The following is a 14,310-nucleotide window of genomic DNA, read 5'->3' as shown; positions in this document are numbered from 1 at the left end:
GACCCATTATCCACATGTCCGTTGTTATCCGTTACACAAACTGTCGTAATACTTCGAACAAATATTTGCCATTGGACTTTCGTTTGTAGTTATTCTTTCTAAAGCACACAAGATCCAATCTTAAACAAAACATTTATTCTAGCGAGAAATCCAGATTTTATTCACAGTGGCTTTTCCAGCTGGAAAAATTTTATTCTCCAACACCGCTTGGTTTGGTCTATCAGATGGACTACCACCACCTGAAAATAATCCTGGACAGCTTCACTTTTTACTTGGTCGTAAAATTAAGTCGTGACTGCACGTCGCGACTTGCCAAGCTTACATTTAATATTATAGAAACTTGCATATAGATAATTAACTTGCAGAACTAAATTCGAACTGCAATTTTATTACGAAGATTTCTTCTCGTGTTTGTACTTAACTTAAGAATAAAATATAGGCTTAACTAATATATAACAAAGTGTTTTATACATTTCACTTTTTTTAATGACAAAGTATTTATAATCTAGACTCTTATAACTCTCCGCGAACCAAGTGGAAAATCAATATGAATCATATGTGGGGTATATCTCATGCTATACTTCATCATAATATACTATCATTCATATACTATAATTCAGTATGATTGGTAACAATACATTCTCCAGTTGCACGAAACTGGCAACATGCGCGCGGTACTTTTTAAGAAGAAATATAGAAATTCATCTTGGGGTCACACCCAGAGGTGGGCAGTATTTGAAATACATATATTTAAAATATATATTTAAATACATTTTTATATTTTGTATTTCGTATTTAAATACTTTTTTGAGAGTATTTTGCATTTAAATATTTTTTTTAGTATTTTAAATTTGTGAATACTAAATACATTTAAATTATGTAAATATTTTTTTTATGAAAGTTAAAATCGCACCATTGTTGACTCAATCTAAAGTGCGTTCCATTTCACATGATGTGCATAATGTATCATTCATCCTTGTTTACATTTTGAACAACAAGGATAAATGATGCATCATGCACATTATGCATGAAACGGAATGCACCTCTAACGTTGTGTCTCAGCCAGGAATGGGCAGAATTTGAAATACAATATGTATTTAAAATACGTATTTAAATACATTTTTATTTTATTTCGTATTTGAATACTTTTTTGGGAGTATTTTGTATTTAAATACAATTTTGCCCACCCCTGGTCACTCTATCTGGTTCACAGAGGATTAAACCTAAATAACCAAATAACCTAATTATTAACTTAAAAGGAAAGAGAGCATAAACACATTATCAAATTCAATCATGAAATGATGAAGTACATAATCAAATTTTATGTGTATATGGCTCCTTATAATACATAAATAGAATATATGATAACATAAAAGCTCAATGTAAAATTGTTTAAAAAGCGAAATTATTTCACGCTGTCTGTTGTAATATTGACCTCTAAAGAGTTTAAAATCATATAAGTACCTACATATAACGGACAGAATTTTTAAAAGCTGACTACTTGTCCTTGTTTTTAACATGACAGATTGAAACTCTGAATGATTGAAAGCACTCAATGACCTCGTTCACTTGTACGTGAAATTTACGTACGGTAGCAATACTATATCACTTAATAGCGATAACATTCTAAGGTTAATCCGAAACTGAATCTTCTGAGAAAATCAGTGTCTCTCGTAACGTTATCATGAATGAAAATCACTCGCCTCATAGAAAATCGCGATGAGCAAGGTCCCATTTCATTTATGGCATTTTCAGATACGCGTCACAAATACAATGCAATTGCGCATAGTGAATATTTTACTTGGATAGTCAACTATGCAAGTATGCGTTGTATTACGCCTTGCAATAGCATCGCTAGCTATCGCAGCACTCTCAAAGCGCTTGCTTCATTTATCCAACAGGCCACGAAGTGGGATAGTCTATAGGGACCCATTTTCTCCGTCCTGACACTCTATTTCTGATTACTTCTTTCATTATTTCCCAGCAAATGTCTTTAAGACGACGACCGATTATAATTTTTAACTCCACGTTAAACTGAGTATCTTACCCTCTTTAAAGTTTAATTATAACGAAGTCGGAGTGTTACCATGTCCGTAAAATAATTAGCATAAAAATGTGTTGCGACGGAGTTAATTTTATGCATGATTTTTTAATTGGGTCACATAAAATTAGAAAGAATGGACTGTGTAAGACATTATATTTTTCTTCTGTGGAATTTAACTGTATAACATTTCTTCCAGACGTTAAAATAAACTTAGATTTCTATTACATCATGCATCACTTATATATGAAATTAAAATTACAAATGTAATTTGAAACGAGAAAAATACTACAAATTTATAATACGTTGGTTTTCTGTGTATAAAACTATTATTAATATCTGGTTTTAATTTCTAAGCACGATTTTTCAACGTTCTCAGATATATATATATATATATATATATATATATATATATATATATATAAAATTAGAGAATAAATTTTACTATATATATAATAGTAAAATTTATTCTCTAATTTTCGTTCATCTAAATTCTTATTTAATTAATTTATGCTTATTGCAGAACATCTGTGTGAAATATCGTAATTTCTATTGCTTTCTTTTTTAAAATCTTAAGCTCATTTATTTCACAAAATGAGATATCTTCCATCTCCTCCATTTTGTAGAATCTTTCGACTGCCGGAGACTTTTTGTTGCCCCAGATGTATTTTAATACCGTACCGTGTCTGTTAACGTGATTAACGTGCAGATTTTCGCAGCAGTATCTCTGCAAATCTAATCACCAGCGCGGAGTTGCATAAAAGTAAATCCGCGCGTTGTGCGAAATAACATAAGATCTGCAGCAACAAATTATTAATCGCACATTAATTTTTGCTGGCATTTATTCGTCCTGCATTTTACGCTAAGATTTCATGATAAATAAGAATAAGTACAAGAAATGTCATTGATATTACATGTAATGCATAATCCAATAATAATTCAAACTAAATTAATAAAATGTACTAAATATAATCAAGAGAGAGAAGATCCTAATGCTTGATAATATTTTTATGTAAATTTTAAATATATTTTTTAATTATACAAGTTATAACGCGATTATGATCGGACTTGTAACACAGTCGTAAATTGAAGCTAAAATATTATCACAAATTAAGTTGATTGTCAATTTAAGATATTTTTTCGCAGTAATTCCTTTGTAGTGTTTTAAAATGTTTAGTATCATTATTAAATTAACGATCAATTTAATTTGTGATATACAATTTTATGCTGATGCTTGACGTTCATTTTAGTGTCAAAACAAGTCACATGATTAAAATTGATATTCGTTAATTTTGATCAAGTAGGTAATCCATTTTGACGTCAACATGAAAAGGCACTTATATTAATATTTCAGCTTCAGTTTGCGATCGCATTCCAAGTACGACAATAGACGCGCAATTTATGCAACTAAAAATGTATTTAAAATTTACATAAGACTATTATTGGGCACCAAGATCCAGCATCAACTATATAGCTTTACTTATTGGATTTATTCATGTAGATCTATTGAAACTTATTATTAATGATTTCAATCAAAAAAGAAAGTAATCAAGTAATTTGAAAGGATTTTAATATATTTTCTAACGTAATTCATTTTATCATCGTTATTTCTACGAGGTAACATAACATAACAATTGTTTTCTTAATTATATTGTTAATTATGTATACTCCAACATTGCTTGTCGGTGATAATAGTGATCCAAATTTATCGAGAGCAAAGTTTCCATATGCAGAATGTTCGTCCTCGCAATTCACTCGCAAACTGTCATCTTCAAGTCAGCTGCCAACTATTCTGTATGCGCGATAGGTAATTCAAGCCGGGGTTCCAACTTGTCCATCCACCATATGCGAGAATCCGCCACAACTGTGCACCCAAGATGGTGCACGTCGAGTTCCCAACGGACACTCACCCATCATTCTCGCCCAACGACCCCTCATCTGTCCAATATCCCGTGAAGTAGAATATCCCACTTCCTCTTAGATCCTACAGCTTAGTTTCTCGTACGTTTAGGCACAAACCTATACAATGACCGAAATCGTTTCCCGCATCTGCCGTACCACATCACTTTCAGCGTATTCGTCATCAGACATTCGAAAGCCGTAGAATGGAATACTTCACCTTGCTGGATTTTGATGGTTGCTCATCTTGTTTTCTCAGTTTCCCGAATGGTTTCCGACCAACCTCGATTTGACTTGACTCAAATGAAAGTACAAGCGCCGCCATATGCGCTATAGCTCCTATTTTCTACGCCAAGCATATCATGGCAATAACTTTTCGTTATTACAAGGAAATCCCGTTAATTCGTTATTACAAATTTTGTTCATTGGATATGGAGTCCGAAAAAAATTCATATTTTTTCGAAAGTTTGAATTTCTGTTGATGTCGAATAATGTTTGAGTGCATAATAGCATAATTAAACAACATATGTTATTAGTAATGTTTGCACAGTAACGCTTACATGTCTTATATTAATAGATCATATTATCTTACAAGTTTTTAATTTATAACAAGGTTTTTTAATCAGTATGCCGCAAATAGTCTTTAAGTATTCTGTGAAAATTTTAGAAATAAGTAACAAAGTAAAAAAATTTTAATATTTTTTAGCAATCAATTTAAGCGTCCTAAAAATTTTGATTGTTTAACAAAATTATTTTCGGATCTGTATGTATAAGTTAAATCTTTGAATACTTTAGTAAAATCGTTCTCTCCATTATATATATGAATATATATATTTTTTTTTGAGTGTGTGTATGTGTGTGTATGAAAGAAAAAGATTGGAGAGAGATTAATAATGTGCCTCAATAAATTTGGAGCTCATTATTTAATATATATTAGTAAATTAAAAAAGATTGAAAAACGTTGATCTATAGTAACAAATAAATAGAGTTAAAATTTTTCAATTCAACAAATTGTATTTTTAAATCAATTTTCAATTTCTATCTGGATTTCTCATTTAATATCATAGACATGACAAAGAGTAAAAAAAGTAGCCAGCTTAAGAAATGAAAATTTTTAATCCCATTTTCAATTAAATCCAAGCATTCACTTTCCATCGAACCTGCAGATCGCTTTACAAACTAAAGGATTTACGTACATAATCTATATTTCAATAATAGTGGGCGTCGTCATAAAAAAAACCATACAAAAAAAAACCATACATAAAAAAATTTAGTTACATGAGAAAAACAATTTTATTTCAAGCGGCTTATCTACTACTGCAGAGAATTCGCAATACTTTTTTTATTATATAACAGATTATAATCAAACGTATTATTAACGTTACGTAGAGAAATTCGATGTGCGATATCAAATTGGCTCTGCGATGATAACATTAATATAGCAACACAAATTCGATTTTTATTGCGTAACCCTGTTGCAATAATCATCCATTTATTCGTTTATCTAACCCGCTAAAATTTTGCTTTTACTTCGATAACGTTAATTATCGCGCTTCTCTTCGCGCGAAATGATAAAATTTTATAATTACCCTGATACGTATAATATTAATCGACTCGATTAAAGCACATAAAGAAAATGACCCCGCAGTTACCGCTTATAAACTCGATATGACATATACGTGGAGGATGCAAATAGATTTATCAATTCGACCCATCTATTACATGGCGGCACAAAAGCGAATTGCCATTAAAGACCACGCACCCACGCACACACAATCGCATCCTCTATCAGTGATCCGCATCGACCATTTGATTATCATAAATAGCATCTGCAGTGAGAATCGTGTTCTCCACGGGCAGACAGTTCATGCCATAAGCGCGATAACGAAACCAATCGATAAAAGTGTATCTATCTAGCTTAGAACGATTTAATTTCGAGATAATGTCATTGCCAATATTCTTCGCTGCCGTCATTTGGCAATCTCTGCGTCCTATCGGATACTTTCCGATAAAAATCAATGCTTTGAATCATTTTAAACAATACTGCTTGCTTGATTATTATAATAAAAATAAAAATACTTGAAAATAAATTATTGCAACTTTGAACATTTTTGTTCACAATAACATTCATATACAATTAACATTCATATGTAATACATTTATTATATTAAAAGAAGACCTCAAATTTATAGCATTTATTATGAAAGAAATTTGCTGCGAAATAAAATATTAATATTAAAAATAAATTATTATAAGATTCAAGATTTGTGAAATTAATCTATATAAAATCTATATAAATCCTTATTAATTAAATGTAAGTTATATCAATTATAAAACTATATGAAAATATTTAACTATTTTATATATGTGTGTATATATATATATATATATATATATATATAAATAATTATAACAAACGTGGTTTGTAAATCAAAACATATAAAAAGAAGAGCATGAAACCACAGCACTGGACGTTTATGAAATTTAATAATTCATTACATTAATAAAAAATCTTTGGACGTTTCGGCCACAATCTGGCCATCTTCAGTAAAATCACAAATATCAGTAAAACGCTGAATTTACATGTATCTGACATTAAATTCAGCCGTCAAAAATATAACTATGTATAAACGTGTTCTTTCATCTTGTGAAGATGCATCATACAACATGGTTGCAGCGCCAATTATCATATTGTAAATTATGTAGAACATGTTGCATGATGCACCTTCACAAGATGAAAGAACATGTTTATACATAGTTATATTTTTGACGGCTGAATTTAATGTCAAATATATGTAAATTCTGCATTTTACTGATATTTGTGATTTTACTAAAGATGGCCAGATTGTGACCAAAAACGTCTAAAGATTTTTTATTAATGTATTATAATGAATTATTAAATTTCACAAACAACATCCAGTGCTGTGATTTCATGTTCCTCTTTTTATATGTTTTTATATACATATATTAAATAGTTATATATATAAGATAGTTAAATAGTATATATAAATATAATATATTATATTATATAATATATTATAACATATTATTCTTAATATATTATTTTTATATATATTAATATATTATTTTTATTCGTAAGATTTATTTTCTTAAAAATACAATATTTATTTGAAGTAAAATGTTCAGAAGAATTTTTGTAAATTATAGCAATTTTTCCTAAAAAAGATCTTCGATCTACATTCGATTTCTTGCAAGAAAAATTCATTCGATATCTACGGGTCAATACACATTGTACATGGTCGTATTTTTTTTTTGCCGATCCTAATCTTTACGATAAAAACAGTGTACTACAGAACCATTACATAAAAGTAGAAAGGAGCTAAGTTGGATGTTGAACCGGGTCACGGACTATTTGCTAGCAGGATTTTCGGGGACGACCGTTCGAGCTTACGAAGTAGCCTAGTGTTTTCTTTCGAAGTACGTCGGGTGAGATTAGACGAAAGATCGGATTAACGTTAAAAACCAGCGCTTTAGAACAAACGCAGCGACTGGATATAAAAGCAAATATCATTTAAAAGATAAATGGGATAATAGAGTTACTGTAAGTGCTTGCCGATTTAACAGATTGTTATTTGCTAATCCAATTATTAAGTAACAATCGTTAGCAATCGCAGATAATAACGGATAAGTCTTCTCATCGAGTGATTATTTTGAGATTATCGCGAAATCACATTGATATTGTATTCTCCGGTATTATCATAGTATAGTAAGTATTTCACTTGCGAAAATGAAATCGCTTACATTATTTTTCGATGCCATAATTTACATAATTTATCTCTTTATTTTCTATCATCACGACATATGCTATTTTTCACAAGTTCGGAAAGACTTGTGATTTTTTTATATTTCATGAAAAGTTAAATTTAAAAAAGTCTAATTTTTTTTTAATTCAATGAATCAAGAATATTAAAGAACGAACATTTTTTTCTTTTCTTTCTTTTTATTGAGATTTCTTTAATTTTGAAGTTAAAAACATTCTGTAAAAAGATTCTTACAAAAAATTTGATATCATTGCAAATAGTCGTCGAATAAATTTTTTTTAAACTTAGAATGCCTTCTTTAAAATACTTTATCGTTAATTTTAGTCCGATGATGTTTCAAGTTATCGCGCTTCAAAGTCAAATAAAAATATTGAAAAAATACCAATTTTCAATTCTATAAAATATCGTAGAAATAAAATTAAAAGATTTTATAGTTGTATTTCTTCTTTTTAAAATATTTTCAACATCTCTACGATCCATTTTCACAGGTACTTAACTTTGCATGAGATGCAAGAAAGTCGCAAGTGTTCTCAAATTTATGAAATAGTGTATATTATATCTATGCATCGTCCCAATCAATATTAAGAATTCTATATCCATTAAAATTTTCAGCAAAAAATAATCTCTTACACGTGTATATTGATACACTATCCCTATGCATCAATATTAAGAGTTCTATATCCATTAAAATCTTCAGCAAAAATAATCTCTTACACGCGTAGCAGTTTTTCCGAATCGATTATCGGAATATCGAGCACAAAAGTACCATGATATTGGGAACTCTTAAGAACTTTTCAATTCTCGATTCAATAAAATAAACGAAGAAGAGACATATCTAGGAAAATATCATAGCGCGAACAACGTTAAGTCGAAATCGTGATTATTCACTTGAAGATAATATATCATTGTCATTTTTCAATGAGCATAAAATGCATCGCATTATACCATGAGCAACATATTCATTCTTCATTCATTTCTTATCCAATCATACGACAGTAGCTCGCAGAAAGCAAAGTTCCAGGGTGAAACTTGGTGTCTCGAGGAGCGAGTTAACTAGGAAGGCCATTAGCATAGCCCGGGGATGAGTTTCGGTTAATTTCGTGGTTAGCACCCGTGGCCCCGTCTAAAAGTGCTACCGTATTCTGGTAGTTCTCCCTTAGGACTTCGCCTACGAGGTGAAAAATTACGAGTGCTTGATGGGGATTTTAACTTTATTCGCACGAAAAATTACCGTGTAAGCCGACAAATTGGAATTTATGCTAGTTTATGTTAGTCGCGAATTATTTGCAAGTATATAAAATTTAATGGTACGTTATAGTTTTATTTACTTTTAATCGTATTGCCATAAAATTATGTTAGAAGGTAAATTGTATTCATAAATATTCTGTTATATTCAGAGTTGTCGCAAAACTGGAAAGCAAAGAAATCAGGGAAATGTCAGGGAAATTAGGGAAAAGTCAAGGAATTTTGCAAAATTTTCTAGAAAATAAAAATTTTTGACTTTAAAGAATTTGAAAGAACAAACAAGCTTTTAATACGCGAATATTATATTTACGCACTTTTGGAATGTACCATCAACTTAACAATAAAATGCAAGCAATGTTAACATTAATAGTAATTTACATTACTATTTCAAGATTTGATTTCAAATCAAGATAAAAACAAAAAAAATTCGAAATGTTGAAAACAGGAAAAATTATGAAATTTATTTGAAAATCAGAGAAAAGTTATGGAATTTTAGGATAAGGAATTTGTGGTAATCCTAATATTTTAATATTGAATTTATGATAATATTTTTTCTTGAGAATTAACGATTCGAATAGCACAGTAATTAAAAAAATGCAGAAATAAAGAGTTAATAAAAAGATGAAAAAGATTAATATGCTTACAAAATAAAGAATCGTAGAAAGAAGGATTGAATTTTTTGCAGTATCGCTCATATAATTTACACGATATATTCTGGAAGCATCGTTGCTTTATACCGCGCGAGTGAGTTTATTTCTAGATACTTTAAAAAATATTACATCTCTCAACTTTGCACGCTGCCGCTATGAAACGAAAATATCGAAACTGGATCAGGTAAACTGTGAATAACGAAAACATCAAAACTCGATATTTTGAAAATCGGAATTTTCTTGCTATTTTGGCTCGCTTGCAGCTCAGTGGAGGCTGCAATAGAAGCCAATCGCAATGCATACCGTTGAATTCCGCCCGCATTCGTACGCCCATGCTTTTCGGCTGTAACTTTCAACGTGAGCCACTGAACCTCAAGCGCTTCGCCGCTTCTCATTTCGCGTGTGGAACCCAAACGTTTGAGGATGCGCATTCATGGCAGCGTATGCACGTGTTTTGTACGCTTCCATTTCGAACACTCGCCGTTGTGCAAAATTATCAAATATATCCTCCATCGTGTTATTATCCATGCAGGAAAAAGACAAAGAAAGAAAGGAAAAGAGAAAAGAGTGAAATAGTGCATACTACGTTACAGAGAACTGGAGATGAAAGCAGCTTAAATAACGATTTGATATACAATCTAACACTCGTTGGATCTTCCTCGTTATTCCTACATATCATGTTGTTGGTCCTTTCGAAGTTTTTGCCCATTTCTCCGTGTTTCACGTTGTCCCTTGTTCGATCGTGTCGTTTGCTTCCGGTATACTCGTATTTTTCTTGCTTCCGCCTGTCCAGGGATGTTACTTGAACGCATATAGTATTGTCCGTTATTCATCGAGAAAATCTTAACACTTATAAGAAGAGTAAAATATATTTATATCACAGAGTGCAAATATATTTTTATCTATTTTTATTATGAACTATAAAAATTTCTTAAATTAGTACATATGCATTTTAGCTACCATCTTTTTGTTACAATATAATTATAGATATGTATACACAGAAAAATACATACTGTATGCAAATAATAACTTGTTTTGTGTATATCCAAAGTTCATATTAAAAAAAAAAAGTTCATTACAAAATTCATGTATTTCGAGAATCGTAAATTTAATATTTCAATGAAGATTATTAAAACAATGTGGTACAAAAGAAGGGCAAAGAGCCAGTAATGTAGCAAAGAACTTTAATTTAAATTAGTATTAAAAATTCATATAAACAATTACAATTGACAACAAATGATTCCAATCGAGTCATTTTCAATGTAGTCGTAATATTTCAACATCGTTCTAAACTAAAAATATGTACATAGTATTACAATATTATTATAATTTTTAATCCCGTATTCATCATTCCGTGTAGTACGCTGCGAGTCATTTTTATTAAAAATCAAAATAGTCATAAAAAAATTCTTGTCAGTAATATCAGTAAATGTGTTAAGAGTCCATTAATAAAAAGAGAGAAAAAAACGCAGGTAGATGGTAGTTCATTTCGTGGTACAATACATTGGTTTATTTTATTATATAAATTATTTTAAGCAAATTTGCAAAAGTAACGAACATCTAACTTTCCCTATGTCAGATAACGAAAAAATTTTTTCGTGAAAGTTACTTTTGCAAATTTGCTTAAAATAATTTATATAATAATTTATATAATAAACCAATATATTGTACCACGAAATAGACTACCATCTATCTGCGTTTTTTTCTCTCTTTTTATTAATGGATTCTTAACACATTTACTGATATTACTGACAAGAATTTTTTTATGACTACTTTGATTTTTGATAAAAATGACTCGTAGCGTACTGCACGGAATAATGAATACGGGATTAAACATTATAATAGTATTGTAATAATACCATGTACATATTTTTAGTTTAGAATGATGTTGAAATATTACGACTACATTGAAAATGACTCGATTGGAGTCGAAACATTTATTGTCAATTTTTAATGCTAATTTAAATTAAAATTCTTTGCTGCATTACTGGCTCTTTGCGCTTCTTTTGTACCACATTGTTTTATACGTACAGAGCCTTATTACTATTTATTAATTGAAGATTATTAAATTAAAACGAATTTTATTTATTTATTATTATTTAAAGTTACTTTTCCAAATTATAAAAAATATTCTTTAAAAAACAAAGTGTTTTAAGAACATGAAAAGTTTCTTCTTGTGATGCAATAAGTATATTTTAAGACTTAAAAAATTTTTTTGTTAATGATACAAAATTTAAAAAGAAAAAATAAACTGAGTAATTTCATTAATAGTAAAAATACCATTTTTTTTAATAGTAGAATGATATTTTTCTGTGTGTAGAAAAAACTATATCTACAATTGGATTGTAATTTCCATTACATATAAAATGTCCAAAATTAACATCATGACACTAATTTAAAAAATTTTTTTAGGAAAAACCTTATATTTATTGCATACAGAGCAAGTTAAAACTTCAAACTTGTTGTTTGATATTACTATGTTAATAACAAAAATTGTATTTAATTCATCCAGCTGATTAAATTAATCTCAAGAGAAAGAGAGAGAAAATATTAAAATAATTTTTCTATTTAAAATTCTTTATTTTTTACATCCGTAAAATAAAACATCTGTTTAATAAAACGAAATTTGTCGATCAAGCAGTAAACGTAATGTCAAATAGAAACATAAGATTGCATTCCAATTTATTGAGTCACGTTCGACGGGATGTATAATACAGTGGCACAACGGCATTTATATCGAGCGACGATGCGTCGCGGCTTGACAAATCGTCTCGTTAAGAAGTTATTCTCCGTAGCCATCGGTAGTCTATTTTCTGCGCCATGAACGTGCATTAAGTCGTTTTAGCAACCGGAAGACAGCTTAAGTAAAGTGTCTGGAGATATCGTACCCCAATTCTATTCCTCCTTTCATTTTCCGTTTCGTTATCCGCCATTGTCTTTGCTTCGCTCGTCAGACTCGTTGCTATTTTCTCAGTTTTTTTCTCACGATATCAGCTGCTTCATCGCTATTTCCCATCCTTGCGAAAGATTCTAATGGCTTTATTTTACTGCGCTCTACTTCGATATAAAAAAATATACAAAAGTGATGAAAATGAAAAATTGACAAGAAGATAAAACGTATACATTAAAAAATGTACCAAATTTTAATAAATATGTGTTTGAATATTTACTAAATGTAGGCATTTATTTATTTCGTAAAATGATCATTATTTTGATTCAAACATTATTTTTTTATTGAAAGAATATCTATTTACTGTAAATAAATATTTAATTTATAGTATTATTAAAAAAACATATTAAGATTTAATAAATTTTTTTCTTAGTGTAACGATTCTTATTTCGGAAAGTATCAATATAACATATTAATATATTTTTCATATCCCGCAATTATTAAATAAAGATAAAAAGAGAAGTATAATTTTTCCTTGATAATATATATCATAAGGCACAAATAATTTTTTTCTCTTTTTAATATAAATAGCACAATTAGTATTAAAAATAAAAATAAAATGTCATGCTTTTTTCATACACGTAACGTTTATTGCGCTATTAATTATACGCCGTGTAAATATATAGTTTAAACAGTTTGCGTCTGTTCGTAGACTGCTACCCTGACATAAATATGGGACCACAAGAATAACATGCAACAACGAAAATATGTTAATTAATATGATCACTAGCGACCTAGTAGTCGCCGCTGTTTATACTAAGAACAAAACTTTCGTTGTGACGTATACGCCATATAACGCACGCATGAAAAAAAAAGATTTTTTTTATCTCATTTTCAGCCACCGGGAAGGGAAAAATATATTTTCTGCGGCCGAGCGCGACTGTGACAGTCCTTTTTCAACGCGTCGTATAAAACATCGTTATTGCCGACAGGACTAGCTGAGATATTTCCATTCAACGCACATTTTTGCGCGATGTTGTGCAAAAAAAAATTAGCGATATTAATTACTAGACGCGGCATCAGCGAGAAGAAAACAACGCTAGCATGATATCATGTAAATATTACGTAACATTGCACCATTGGTCGCTGACTCTGATAAACTTGTATGTTTTCTTAATGCAAATTCAATTCGGATACTGTTGAAATACGAGCATAATTGTTATCGCAGACGCATAGAATCTCGCGCGCGAATTGATATGCACTAAAAAATATTTTCCCTGCAAATATACCAGCCTGCGCAAATATCCCGCGTATCGACGGATTCGGCTTCGGTTATCCTTCGTCTCATTTTCCATTTGTAGAAATGACTTTTCTATAATACTCTTTCTCTCTCTTTCTCGTAAAATTCGTGAGAATAAGTATTATATGTACAAAGTCGAGATGTTTTAGATATATGAAGTGAATGTTTTTTGCATGTATTTTTCTTAGCAGCTTACAAAGGGATGCTATCCAAAAGGATACAAAAATTTTACTTTTACAAATTTTTTTTTGCAAAAACTATTAACTTTACTCAAAGGATTTCCACCAATATTTTACACGTATATTAGTAAATGCTACGTAAAACTTTTAATTAAAAATAAAAAATAGGAAAAAATAGGCATCTTTTTGTGTGCAATTCACTTCATTCTGTAAATGCTTTGAAGCATTCTTTGATTGGTCAACGAAATATTTGCAGCGTTAAATGGCTCACACTTTTTGAATCTTCTTGAGTATATGTCCCCTCTTAAATTAATTATCGAGTTG

At 30.0% G+C, this 14,310-nt stretch overlaps 1 protein-coding gene across 8 annotated transcripts in view; it reads left to right on the top strand.

Annotated features, from left to right (window-relative positions):
- The window catches only part of LOC105143143 (limbic system-associated membrane protein), a 245,856-nt gene that overhangs the window by 92,663 nt on the left and 138,883 nt on the right, over window positions 1–14,310 (top strand). The window lies entirely within an intron of this gene.

Source organism: Acromyrmex echinatior, chromosome 16 (genome assembly GCF_024713525.1).
Source record: "Acromyrmex echinatior isolate Ae372 chromosome 16, ASM2471352v2, whole genome shotgun sequence".
Lineage (NCBI taxonomy): Eukaryota > Metazoa > Arthropoda > Insecta > Hymenoptera > Formicidae > Acromyrmex > Acromyrmex echinatior.
This window is presented reverse-complemented; position numbering and strand designations above follow the sequence as displayed.